Source organism: Narcine bancroftii, chromosome 11 (assembly GCF_036971445.1).
Source record: "Narcine bancroftii isolate sNarBan1 chromosome 11, sNarBan1.hap1, whole genome shotgun sequence".
Taxonomy (NCBI): Eukaryota; Metazoa; Chordata; class Chondrichthyes; order Torpediniformes; family Narcinidae; genus Narcine; species Narcine bancroftii.
The window spans coordinates 46,248,252-46,260,681 of NC_091479.1; the positions used below are offsets into that span (position 1 = coordinate 46,248,252).

Consider the following 12,430-nt stretch of genomic DNA (forward strand, 5'->3'; position numbering starts at 1 on the left):
TACCCCCTACCCTATCCCTTACAACCTACCCCCTTCCCCTAACCCTACCCCTTCCCCATACCCGCACCCCCTACCACTATCCCTACCCTATCCCTTACAACCTACCCACTTCCCCTAACCCTACCTCCTACCCCTTCCCCATCCCCGCACCCCCTACCACTACCCCCTACCCTACCCCTTACCACAACCCCTACCATTACCCCCTTCCACTACCCCCTTTCTCCTACCCCCTTCCCCTCCCCCTCCTTCCCCTAGGTTAGGGGTAGGAAGGGGAAAGGGAAGGGGGAGGGGAAGGGGAGGAGGAGAAAGGGAGGGGAAGGGGGAGGGTTAGGGGAGGGGATGGGGGAGGGGAAGGGGAGGGGGAAAGGGGAAGGGAAGGGCGGAGGGGAAGAGGGAGGTGAAGAGTGGAGGGCTGGGGTTAGGGCATAGGTGTGAGGGCAGGGGAAGGGGAAGATGAGCGAGAGGGGGTTGGGATGGAGGAGGGGTAGAGGAGAAGTGGGGAAGTGGGTGAAGGGACATGGAAGAGGCAGGGAATGGGGTTGGCAGGGCCAGAGGGATACGACGGGGAGGGGTTCAGGCCATCATGATGTTGTCCGTCCTCTGTTCAGCTGGGATGCGAGGTTCTTCTGGACTCGTGTCTTGTCTCTGAGATCGCTCCTTCTCCTGGGAAGAGAAATACGAGTGATAGAGATACTGTCTCTGAGGCCTGAACACAATGACTTTGGAGGGTCCCAACACTTCCCCCATCATCCCCCCTACCCCTGAACCCTCCCCTCCCTCACACCACTACTCTCCATTTTTCTTGAATTCCTGTCCATATTAAAATCCTTTTCATGCCTTTTTTGGACCAGCCTCCGCTACTACCCCGACAATGCATTCCAGCCACCCACTACATTCTGTGTGAATAAAATGTACCCCTCACGTCTTGCCTAAATTTCCCTCAGCTCACCTTATTTAGACGTCCTCTGGTATTCTCGCCCCAGGAATGCACACAATATTCCAAGTGTGGTCTGACGAGAATTTTATACATCTGCAACGATACCTCTCGGTTTTTGAACTCAATCCCCTGACTCCTGAAGGCCAGCACACAATACACCATCTTAAACTCCCTCTCAATTTGCACAGCAAACTTAAGTGATATATGGAGCAGGATCTAAATATTTCTCTGTCCTGCACACTGTTCATAATCCTGCCATTAACCAAGTGCTCTGCCCACACATTCTTGTAATCCGCATTCAATGAAGATATTGGTCTATATGAAGCTACTTTTAATGGGGCTCCAGCCTTCTTTGGAATAACTGTTATTCGTGCCCTTGAAAATTACTCTGGAAATAAACCTGGACCAGTTGCTTATTTAAGTACATCTGATTTACAGGATTGAACTCCATCTGTCACTTCTCTGCAAACTGGATGACCTATGACAACCTTCTACACTGTCTACAACATCTCTACCTCTGTGTCATCCCCTGACGTACCCACCCTTCCACTCCCATCATCATTCATAAAAATCACAAAGAGCAGGGGTCCCAGAGCAGATCCCTTTGGAGCGCCACTAGTCATTGTTCCATCTACTACTACCCTCTGTTTTCTGCAGACAAGCCAATTCTGAATCCACACAGCCAAGGCTCCATGGATCCCATGCCTCCAGACATTCTGAATGAGGCCTCCGTGGGGATCTTGTCAAGCACCTTACTAAAATCCACGTGCAGCACATACAGACCTTGACAATCATCTATTTCCTTTGACACCTCCTCGAAAAACTCAATTTGACTCGTGAAGCAGGACCTGCTCCTCACAAAACTATCCATGAGTTTCCCCAGCATGTTTGGGCATTGCCCTCGGCCCCAGAATCTGCAGACTTCCTGGCGAGTCACTCCCTTACCCCTTCCCAGAGCTTCCGCATCCATTAGAACATCAAGCATTGCTGCCCAGTACAGGCCCTTTGGCCCATAAAGGCTGTACTGACCTTTGTAAATGTTCTCCACAACCTTTACCTGTACCACACCCATAGGAACATAGGAAGTGGGAACAGGAATAGGACAAAAATGGCCTATCGAGCCTGCTCCGCCATTCAATACGATCATGGCTGATCTAATTTATGACCAAACTCGACCTACCCTGCCTTCTCGCCATATCCCCAAATTCCTCTATCATGTAAAAAGTCTGTTCCCTTACATCCACATGCTCATCTCAGAGACTTTTATATGTACCTATTCTACCAACCGCTACCACTTTCTCCAGTGACGCATTCAAAGCTCTCACAACTCTCTGCATAAAAAAAATCTCCCCTCACCTGAAGCGGATGCTCTCTGAGATTTGCACCTGACACTTTAGGAAAGGTTTCTGGCTGTTCATTCCATCTAAGGCCGCCACAATCTTATTTAGAATAAGTTATTAAGCTGTGGAAGGGGCAAGTTGGGAGAGGGAGGAGGGGAGAGAGCTGGTGGGGGAGGGGTGAGAGCTGGTGGGGAGGGGACAAGGCCGTGTTGTGGAGAGGGATCAGGACCGCGTTGAGGTGGTGAACGGACAGACATGGGTGGATCTACCTGCCGAAATAAAGGAGCAATAAGAAGGCCATCTTGGGATCTACCAGCATCTTCTGGGGCTTGATGTCTCAATGGAAAACTCCCTGAGGATGGAAGTAGGCCATGCTCTGCTACAGCTGGTACATGAACATCTGGCAACACAACGATATAACATGACCCACTCTGCCTCCACACTGGCCGGGTCTATATCCTGAGGGTAAGGGGAGGTGGGTGAAGGGCCCCTCCCTGCCAATCAACATCCATCCTCATCATCCTCTCCACCCCTCTCCCCTCACTACCCTTTCTCTCCTCACCAATACCCATTGAGACCCTCATGCACCCTTCATCGATATCCAGTCTCCAGCGAGACTCAGCCAGTAAACTCCTTCATATCCTCCAACCCCACCATCCAAGCTTGCCCCAGTGGACAACTTGACCACCCAGACCCACAACCACCTTGATGTAGATCATGGGAATGGGCTGCTTGGCCTTGTTGAAGTGCTGGACCATGCAGTGAACCGTCTTGGGAACATAGTCCAGACCCAGATTCAAATTAACCTGCTCTTCCTCTTGGACACAATACAAACATGTCAGCTGGATTTACCCTCCAAAACACCGTGCCTCTCCCAACAGGAGTGCCAGCCCCTCCTGCTCTCTGTAGGCCTGATGTCCCCACTGCTCAACACAACATGGCATGAATCCAACGGCTCAGCGAGCAGAGCGTCAACAGGCCGTAGTGGACCCGTCCGCTGCCCCATCATTCGGCTTCTGGTGAGACTGCACAAAATGTGCAGCTCTGACCGCCCTCCCTCGTGAGGCAAGGATTCACCGGGGGAGAAAAACCATTGACGTTTCGAGATGAGAAATGTTTGCAGCCGGGTGTTGGCTGGGGTCGAACATGTGGAGGCTGAGTTGTTGGGACGATTCAGAGCAGGCGTTGATTTGGAAGCGCACCAAAAGGTGCCAAAAGTGAGTTATGGGGGAAAGTACATTCGTGAAATGAATTGGGGAAACAGACTGGAGGGGCTGAGTGGCCGAATTTGGCGACCTTGTCTTGTGGTCTTGGCTGCTGCTGTCTGGAGTTGAAATGGCAAGAGGTCATGAGTTAATGGGTGAGGAGCAGGGCAGCCAACGTCAAAGAGTCAGCACTGGTCAGAGGGGCAGGATGGAGGCAACAGAGAGGCTGCAGCGAGACAGATCGATTGAAGGAATGGGGAAGGTAGCAGCAAATGATATGCATCAGAGTGAGGGTGGGGTGGGTGCAGGTGGATCTTACCTTGACTACAGAGGAGAAGTTGAGAAGAGGGACAATGATGGTGTGATCCAACTTTCGCACGATCTGCAGTTTGCGGTTCTATGGCGAGAGAAGAACATCAGCAAGGCTGGGCGATGGGTCGGGGCCCTGAGGGCCAACGTGTCCAAGTTGAGGGGGGAGGCGGGGACGAGATTTGTCAAGAGGTCAGAGGTGGGGAACTCCAAGGGAGGCTGAAGTGGGGGACTTTTCGAGAGTCAGTGGGGGGGACTTTTCGTGTCGCTGGAGTGGGGACTCGTCAGGGGGTTCATTGAAGTATCATTTCAGTTTTTATGATTGTTTTCCCAGCTTCTACTAAACAATTAATTTGCAGAAAATCTTTGATATTTGCCAGGTGTGTGTGTGTGTGTGTGTGTGTGTGTGTGTGTGTGTGTGTGTGTGTGTGTGTGTGTGTGTGTGTGTGTGTGTGTGTGAGTGTGTGTGTGTGTGTGGGGTGGGGGGTTGTGTGTGGGGAGGGGGGCTGCTGTTGTGGGTTTGTGTGACTTTCTCTGTTTCCAAACCCCATGGCTGCTTTGGTCTCTGTCAGATGCTCCTCTTTCCACCCACCCTTCAAAAATGTGTTTGGGGTGTTTGTCAATTGGGTGTAATTGTGTGAAACGGGCTCATGTGTCGCAAGGGCCTGTGAACGTGCTGTAGGCCCTAAATTTAAATATCAGGGTTTTTCATTTCCACACAACTGCTCCTCCCCCTCACCTTGAATCTCTTGTCTTGCAAGATCTTCTTGATGGCAATCAGCTCTCCGGAGTCCACCAGCCTTGCCTGGTACAACACACCGAAAGATCCATTGTCGATGATTTTATCATCTGTGCAGGACACCACCTTGGGGACGTTGGGTCCGTGACCCGGTGTGGCCACCTCTGTTGTGACCTTATTGCCATGTCCTCTGGGGCAGAAGCAGCAGCATTTACACACCCAGAGGGTACACAACAGGTCATTTATCCCAACCCAGCCTTACTGTCCAAGTTAGTCTCTACCCCTCCCTCTAACTCCCTTCCAAGGGACACCTAAATGTCAGAACTGATCCTCTGGTTTTTCGTTCCAGCCTCTCAGTAGAAATATTGCCACCCCAGGTCCCTCTTTGATCACTCTCCTCAGACTGAGGCCAGTTCCGCAGCCGTTCACTTTGTCTACAACCCTCCCTCCATGGGAGGATCGGGTCATCCTTGACCTTTAGCACGTCCCGGGGAGATGAACCACTCTGAACCCTACCACGGGTTTAGCAGAAGCCCTCCACATTCCCAGAAGCTCAGCAACACCGTGATCTTCCATGATGCAAGCGAGACCTCGTCGCCTGAGGGAGCAGGTGGTGCGGAAAGAGCCCCACGCTTCACCGCTCAACTCTGTTGGGTCCGCCGCAGCAGAAACACTTTCTAGCACCTTGATCCAGGTCCACTGGGGGAAAGAATCCTATCCCGGTTGGGGGGGTGTGGGGGTGTATGCAAGGGTGGAAGGGATCTTGTAACCACGGGGGGGGGGGGTGGAGGTGGCGGGTGGAGGAGCGGTCCTGTCATTCAGTGGACAGATCCCATTCCAGGTGGAGGGGGAGCTCTGTCCCATTTCTGTTGAAAGGTCTGCCTTCCATCCCCCTCGCAACTTCTCTTCTCCCTCAGACACCTCACACTCTCCCCTGCCCCGATTCCTCTACCACACTCTAATCCCCCACCCAACACCACCCCCATGGTTTCCCCAGTGCCTTCCGTCCTCTCGCACCCCATCCCCCCAGCTCAACCCTATGTCCCCTACCTCTGATCCAATCTCCCTTGACATTAGCCTGTGTTGCAACCCCGTTCCTTCGTTCTCCCCTCCACTCCTACAGACCCCATCCCTGTATCCCCTCACATGCCATTGTTCTCCCCTCCCCAGTCCCCTCCAGCTGCCTCATAAAGTGCCCTGCACTCAGGATGGGGAGAGGGGATTAAATGTAGCCTCCATTCTCTCCGCCCACACTGGGTAAAGGATGGTGCCAGAGGAGTCTCTGTCCCAGTAGGGGAGCATGTAACAGGCTCTTTATCTCACCCATGGGTGCAGGGTGCTTCCAAACACAACCCTGTTGATCAGAGGGTCCCTGGGATGAGACAGCGTCCTACTCCGACACGTGGGCCAGAATCCCCTTCCAGGAGAGACATCTTTCTTTTGTTGCTGTGCCATGGCACGACTCACCTATGGCTGCCCCATGCAGTGACATCATCGCCCCCTCCGTGTCATCATCTCCCCCCTCTGTGACACCTCCCCTCTCTGTGACACCACTAGTGTAATGGGCAGGGACATCCAACCATTTAAATCCTCCTCAATTTCCCCATGCAAGGGGAGAATAATTCAGCTGGTCTAAATTACTCGTTGTTATCTATTCTAACTCCTAGATATTTGATCCCATTTTGCCGCCACATTTGTTGACTATTTTCTTGACATTGGCTCTAATCCCCCTTCCTAAGTGACATGATTTTGCACATATCCCAAAAGAACTTATACCCAGAGATCTCCCCATAGTCCTCCAGGGTGGAGCACCTGAGTGTGGGCAATGAGTGTGTTGGGTCTGTCAGATATATCAGAACAACTTCTGCAAATAAATTGATTTCATGCTCTTCCTGGCCTGTTCTGAAACCTTTAATGCCTGAATCCTGGCAAATGGCCTCGGCTAATCGCTCCATGGCCAGTACAAACTCACTCACTGGGAGTGTGGGGGAGGAGTCAGACCTTGATTGGCATGCCTGTTGGCTTCCTCTGTCCCTCTCATCTCGACATCAGTGGCTCAGGTTGGGGGAGTCTTCGCTGCCTCCTGCAGTGCACAGCAGCGCTGCTGGACCACCTTTATCTCCTTATTTTCCTGGGTCCTCTCCAAATCTTTCCTTTCTATGATCTCACATTGGTTTCTCAGGAGAAACACTGGCAGCCAAAAGGCACCCTCTGATTCCCCTTAGATTTTGGGAACCCCGACTTCTTGAAGTGGGACCACACGTGGTGACCTATTTTCTCAAGATGTGGATCCAGGAGCTTGGACCAGTCTACCAGTTTGCCGTGGTCCGCCAGCATGCTTGCCAAGCTCCCGAACCCTGCACTCTCGTCAGTCCACCCGCAGATCTTGTTCTCCCTGCCTGCACTCGATTTCCTGCCCCAATTCCAAAGCATCTCCACTGCAGCTGTGTTCAGTCGGAACTCGAAGGACCCTGCTCACTGCACCAATTATTATGTGTGTGAAACTGATTCGAGGGGTCCCAAGGGTGGCGAATTTGAACACAGTTGTCTTTTATTGACACATGTAGTGAAGTCGCATGAGGAGTAAAAGACACACACAGACACAAACTCGCCGGATTAATCGATACACTTGCAACCACTCGTGGATAGAAGACTTGACAATCAACTTGTCACATATGATACCTTGAACAGGTCATTCATTCACTCATTGATCTTGGATGCCTGTGGGTGGTAGGGGATATGCAGGTGGCCCCAAATACTTGGCATCACCACCCATTGCTGGTCGGACGTTATCCGATAGGGTATTCCACATATGGAGCACGCTAAAATGGTGCTTGGTCGGCCCGCTGGCCGGACATCTGAGTATGTGCTGACCATCGTGAGAACATATCACTTTTTATTTTGGCAGGGGAGAGGCCTGATATGGTCAATTTATCAGACTTGGCCAGCTCCCGAACCCCAGCGAATGCGGCCCTTGGTTTTAATTGCTGACAAATAGGGCATTTGGCCATCACAGTTCTTGCAACATCATGAGACCCCCAGATCCTCTGTCCATCATAGTGCCCCCATATGCCCACATTTATGATGCACCAATGCTGCCAAGGCTCCGGGGTCTCTCTGCTTGGGGAAAAAAGTGGCAGAGCATATTTGAGCAGCTCAGTCCACAGTGGCATCGCGTCAGCTTCAGCGGTTTTCCTGGAGGTGTGTCCATCCACGTGGTGGACCCTGACTATTCTTTTGTTGTTCCACCTCTCAGAAGATCTGCCAGTGCTGTTGTCCTCAGAGCAGGCAGCCATGGATCTGCCTCCCTGTCTCCTGACGCCGACCCATCCACACTGACGTGCTGTTTGGCACAGCCCAGAAATCCTGTGGCACTAATTGGAAAAGAGGCTCCTGGGCCCGCCTGGTTGTCCCTTTTCGGATCAGTGCCACAGCTGCCAACTTGGACAGTTGGCTCTCCCCTCCACCTCACCCTCTTGTGTCTGTACTTTATCTGTGGTGGGCTGGAGCGCTCCCACCTTACACCACTGTTTTTCGCACCTCCACTAGCCGGAGCCATCAGTAAACCAAGCTTTTTCCCTGCTGTCCAGCATCGAGGATGTTGAACGGTTTGCCCCAGGCCATGGTGCCAAGCTCTTCTCGGGGTCATTCAGGTGGGAGGCTGTCACTTTCGGGCAGGACATGATTTGTTCTTGCAAGTGGCTCAGCCCTTCGATCCCGGCCCCTGTGCGGTCTGCCATGTACCACTTCTTCGGTCCGCTGTGAGTGGCATCCGCAGATTTAACCCATCATATGCTGGGGAGGTGTGGCTGGAGTGTGACTGTCTCTGCTGCCATCTGGTTCTCTGTGGTGAGCAGGCGAGCATCTGACACTCAGATGGGGAGTCGCGGGAGGCACCTTCCAGGAGGGAATTGAACAAGAAGCTGTGTGGGACTCGGCGACCTTGCCTCTTTTGCTTGACGCTCCACTTGGCCATTGTCTTCATGGCAGAGACAAGTCATTCAAAGGGTCTTCCAGTTTTGAGGGGTTGGGGATACTTGTGGTCAGTGGCAGTGGTGTTCAACAGCGTGTTTTGCCATTAAAGAAGCCATTTGTTGTTCAGGTCATCAATGAAGCGGAGAGTTTTTTTTTCTGGGCAACATTGTACAGTAGATGGAGGGGCAGGGTGAGATGGGGAATATGTTGGCACCAGTAACCCAAAAGACCCACAAAACTTTGTGCCTCAACTTGTTGGTGGGCACCGCAATGACGATTTTGCTTTGAGCAACCATTGATTTTTCTCTGCTGCCTGGATTCTCAGGAAAATGACTGTTGGACTAGGACCCTGGACCTTTTCCAGGTGGTGCCTCCCTGGTGCCAGTGTCTGGGGTGTTGCTGCTGGTGTCCAAGACATCCTAAAGTGGGCCAGAGGTTGTGGTATATGGAGATACCAATGACATAGGGAGGAAGAGGGAAGAGTTCCTGAAAAGTGGGTCCAGGGCGTTTGGTGAGAGCTGAAAAGAAATAGCATGAAGGGAGTCATGTTGGGATGACTGTCTGGGCCATGCGACAGTGAGAGCAGGAACAGAATGAGGTGGAGGATGAAGGCGTGGCCTGAAGGTGCAGGTTAAGAGCTCCTTGAGGGCATCCTATTTGCCTTGCTCGGGAGGCTGATGTCAGAAGTCGATGAGCCTTGCTGCCATGTCCTGATGAGCAAGAACATCATGGAGGAGTAATGGATGTCATCAGCAGTGATCTCTTGGAGGTGGAACTGGTCCTTGGCCTGTTTGAACCCCACGTGTGGCTGCGACATCCAGAACGTTGACAGCTTCAACCAAACCATCTGAAGCGCTGCCTGGACCGTGATCTTCACATCCAATTGAAGGGCTGGGTCCTGCTGAGGTCACCACTGTAGCAGGCGCGCTCCCGCGAAGTCTGGAAAGAATGACATGCACCCAAGAAGTGGAAGTGGAAGATAAGTTGCTTGAACAGGCAGCTCCAGCCTCCGGTTGGAAGGCGATCCTCCCGTTGCTCATTGATTCCCAAGATGTGGGTCATCCCCTGGGATGAAGGGCATTGGCCCCAACGGGGTCTGCGCTGTCAGCGTGTTTGTCGGCTCTCTAGTGTAGTGACTCGTGTCTCGGTTAACAGGCCACTCCAACTCGATATGTCAGAAGAATATGGAGCCCATATTTACCAAGGGTGGGTGTGGATATTTACATGAAACCCTGACACTCCCTTTCACCTGAAGGCCTCCGTTTATTCAATGAAACTTTAAAGTAACAGACACTTCTGTTGAGGCGAGAAGGGGAGAGGTTAGGATATTGGGGATGAAGGTGGGAGGTGGTTTCTTTATTCTTTCTTTTATAGATGCCACACATTAGATGAGCATTATTATTAATTGTGTGAATTTGTTGTGGTTTTAAGTATATAAATATTTTTTTTAAATTATCGGCAGGACCACGAGTGGCAGATAGGATCATGGGGACTCTCACCCCCCAACTCACCCACCCCAAATATCAATGGGATAAACCGGGTTCATTGTCAACATCGTCGAGGATCCCTTCCACCTGCCCACAGCATTTGGCAGCTCTTCTCGTCGGGAAAGAAGTCGAGGAATATCGGAGCCAGGAGCACCAGGCCCAGAAACTGATTCTTCGTGCGAGCAGGGAGAATGGAGAATGATGGATGACCAACTCAGACAAACACTCCATGACTCTGCTATTGATTCAACAGAATTTATTTCTTTTTTGGGAGGGACTGCACGTGTATCATTTGTCTCTCTGTGCGTAGGTCCGGTTGTGTGTTTGCAGAGGTTTCCACCATGAACACAGTTTCCTCGGGTTCAATTTGAACGGGTACAGAGGAGCTTTCCTGGATTGGAGAATGTATCTCATGAAACAAAGTTGACTGAGTTCGGGCTTTTCTCTTTTTCACCCCAAAATTAACTTTATTCTAAAATTATTGACCAAGAGGACAACTGTTCCATGTCTTTTCTCATCCTCGTGTTGCATGCCTATATTCCCTTCACTGCTCATGTTCTCTGTTTAACATCATTCCACCACTTTGACACCTTGTGGTTACTCCCTGCACTCTGTGGTTGAAGGGGTTCCCCTTAGCCTCCGCCCCCCAAGACACGGAGGTTTAGAGTCCTTCCCCACAGCGCCCTCGTGTTGGCTGCGCCAAGCCTCAGTGCATCTCTCAGCAACCTGGAATAGGCAGGTGGGCAGCGTTCCCTCTCCCACATCTCCATGTGCAAAAAGACCAGCAGGTTAACGTCGAACAGTTATGCCCTTCGGACCTCGATGTTGTGCTTACCTATCAATTCCAAGCAAAATAAAAACTAGACCCGTCCTCCTTCATATCCCTCCATTCTTGCAATGGAGGGAGTGCAGAGGGGATTCACCAGGCTGATACCTGGAATGGCAGGAATGACTTATGAGGAAAGATTGCGCAAATTGGGATTGTTCTCACTGGAGTTTAGAAGATTGTGAGGGAATCTCATAGAGACATATAAAATTCTGGCAGGGCTGGACAGAATGGATGGAGATGGGATGTTTCCAATGGTGGGAAAATCCAGAACCCAGGGCCATGGTTTGAGGATAATAAGCAAACCATTTAGGACTGAGATGAGGAGGAATTTCTTTACCCAGAGGGTGGTGAATCTGTGGAATTCATTGCCACAGAGGGCAGTAGAGGCAGGTTCATTAAATATATTTAAGAGGGAATTAGATCTATTTCTTCAGTATAAGGATATTAAAGGTTACGGAGAGAAGGCGGGGACGGGGTACTGAACTTTAAGATCAGCCATGATCTCGTTGAATGGCGGAGCAGGCTCGAAGGGTCGAATGACCTACTCCTGCTCCTATCTTCTATGTTTCCTTCATTCATGTGTCCAAGAAGCCCTTAAATGCCGCTAATATTTTAGCCTTCATCACCACTCCTGGCAAGACATTCCTGGCACCCACAACTCTGTGTAAAAACAAGTACCCCTGATATTGCCCCTAAACCTTCCTCCCTTTGCTTTGGGCTTCTAGTGTTTGCTTCTCTTATCTGGGTTTCAGGCAGACCAAAGGGCATCTTTCACTGAGTTTCTGGTCTTCCAGCAGTTCTGGATGTCTGTCTCTCGATGCTCTGCTCAGGGTACCACCCCGCAGTATCTCATCAAGTCCTAGTCTCTGTGTCAGCAGGAATTCCATGCTGACCACTGCCTGATGGCCCTGTGGTCAATAGTGTTTGTCTATGCAACCATTCCCATGAAGGTGATGGGGCAAAGTCCTGCTGACTAGGACATTGTGTGGCATCAGGGCCAGACCAATCTTTCGCAACACCTGAGCCAGGTAGAACTTCAGCACATAGCGGCTTTTGGTGCCCTTGCACTTTGTTTCCAAGCACAGCCAAACACAATAGCCATGCTGGTTAGGGTTATGCCCCCATTGATTGACGACGTACATGGTCCTCCAGACTCTATACATTTTGGACCCCCACATGAATAGGAAATGTGTTTTGGGAATTGACAGGGTGGAGGTGTGGGGATGGGCCACACCTGCCTCACGTGCAGCAGTACCCGAGAGCTCCTTGCACCTGATGACCACGTTCTACCGGATTGATAGAGTTGGGCATCTCTGTGGTTCTCCATGTCTCCTGGAACTGGGGGTCTTCTTACTGCTCCCCATCTCCTTGAGTTGGTACTTTGTTCTCCACCATCACCACAAGACAACCAAGACCCCTGGATGGAGGGCAGTGGTGCAGAGAGATCAGTGAGAATATGGGTAGTTTCAACAGGGTGGGGTCCATTCTGATGCCTGATAACAGGAGGAAACCAACGGGGAAGGAGGATGCAGGGCATTCGATAGCAGATGGGGCAGGGTGTAGACACGGCAGCTGACTGGAATTGTCAGGGGGATACTGAGACCTGGGA

At 51.4% G+C, this 12,430-nt stretch overlaps 1 long non-coding RNA gene across 1 annotated transcript; it reads right to left on the reverse strand.

Annotated features, from left to right (window-relative positions):
• Positions 1-218: 218 nt before the first annotated feature.
• LOC138745333 (uncharacterized) lies at positions 219-4,714 on the reverse strand. Its single transcript, XR_011346182.1, has 3 exons — positions 4,531-4,714; positions 3,802-3,879; positions 219-663 (listed from the first exon to the last, which is right to left on the reverse strand). It is a non-coding gene; the product is annotated as an uncharacterized lncRNA (long non-coding RNA).
• Positions 4,715-12,430: the final 7,716 nt, after the last annotated feature.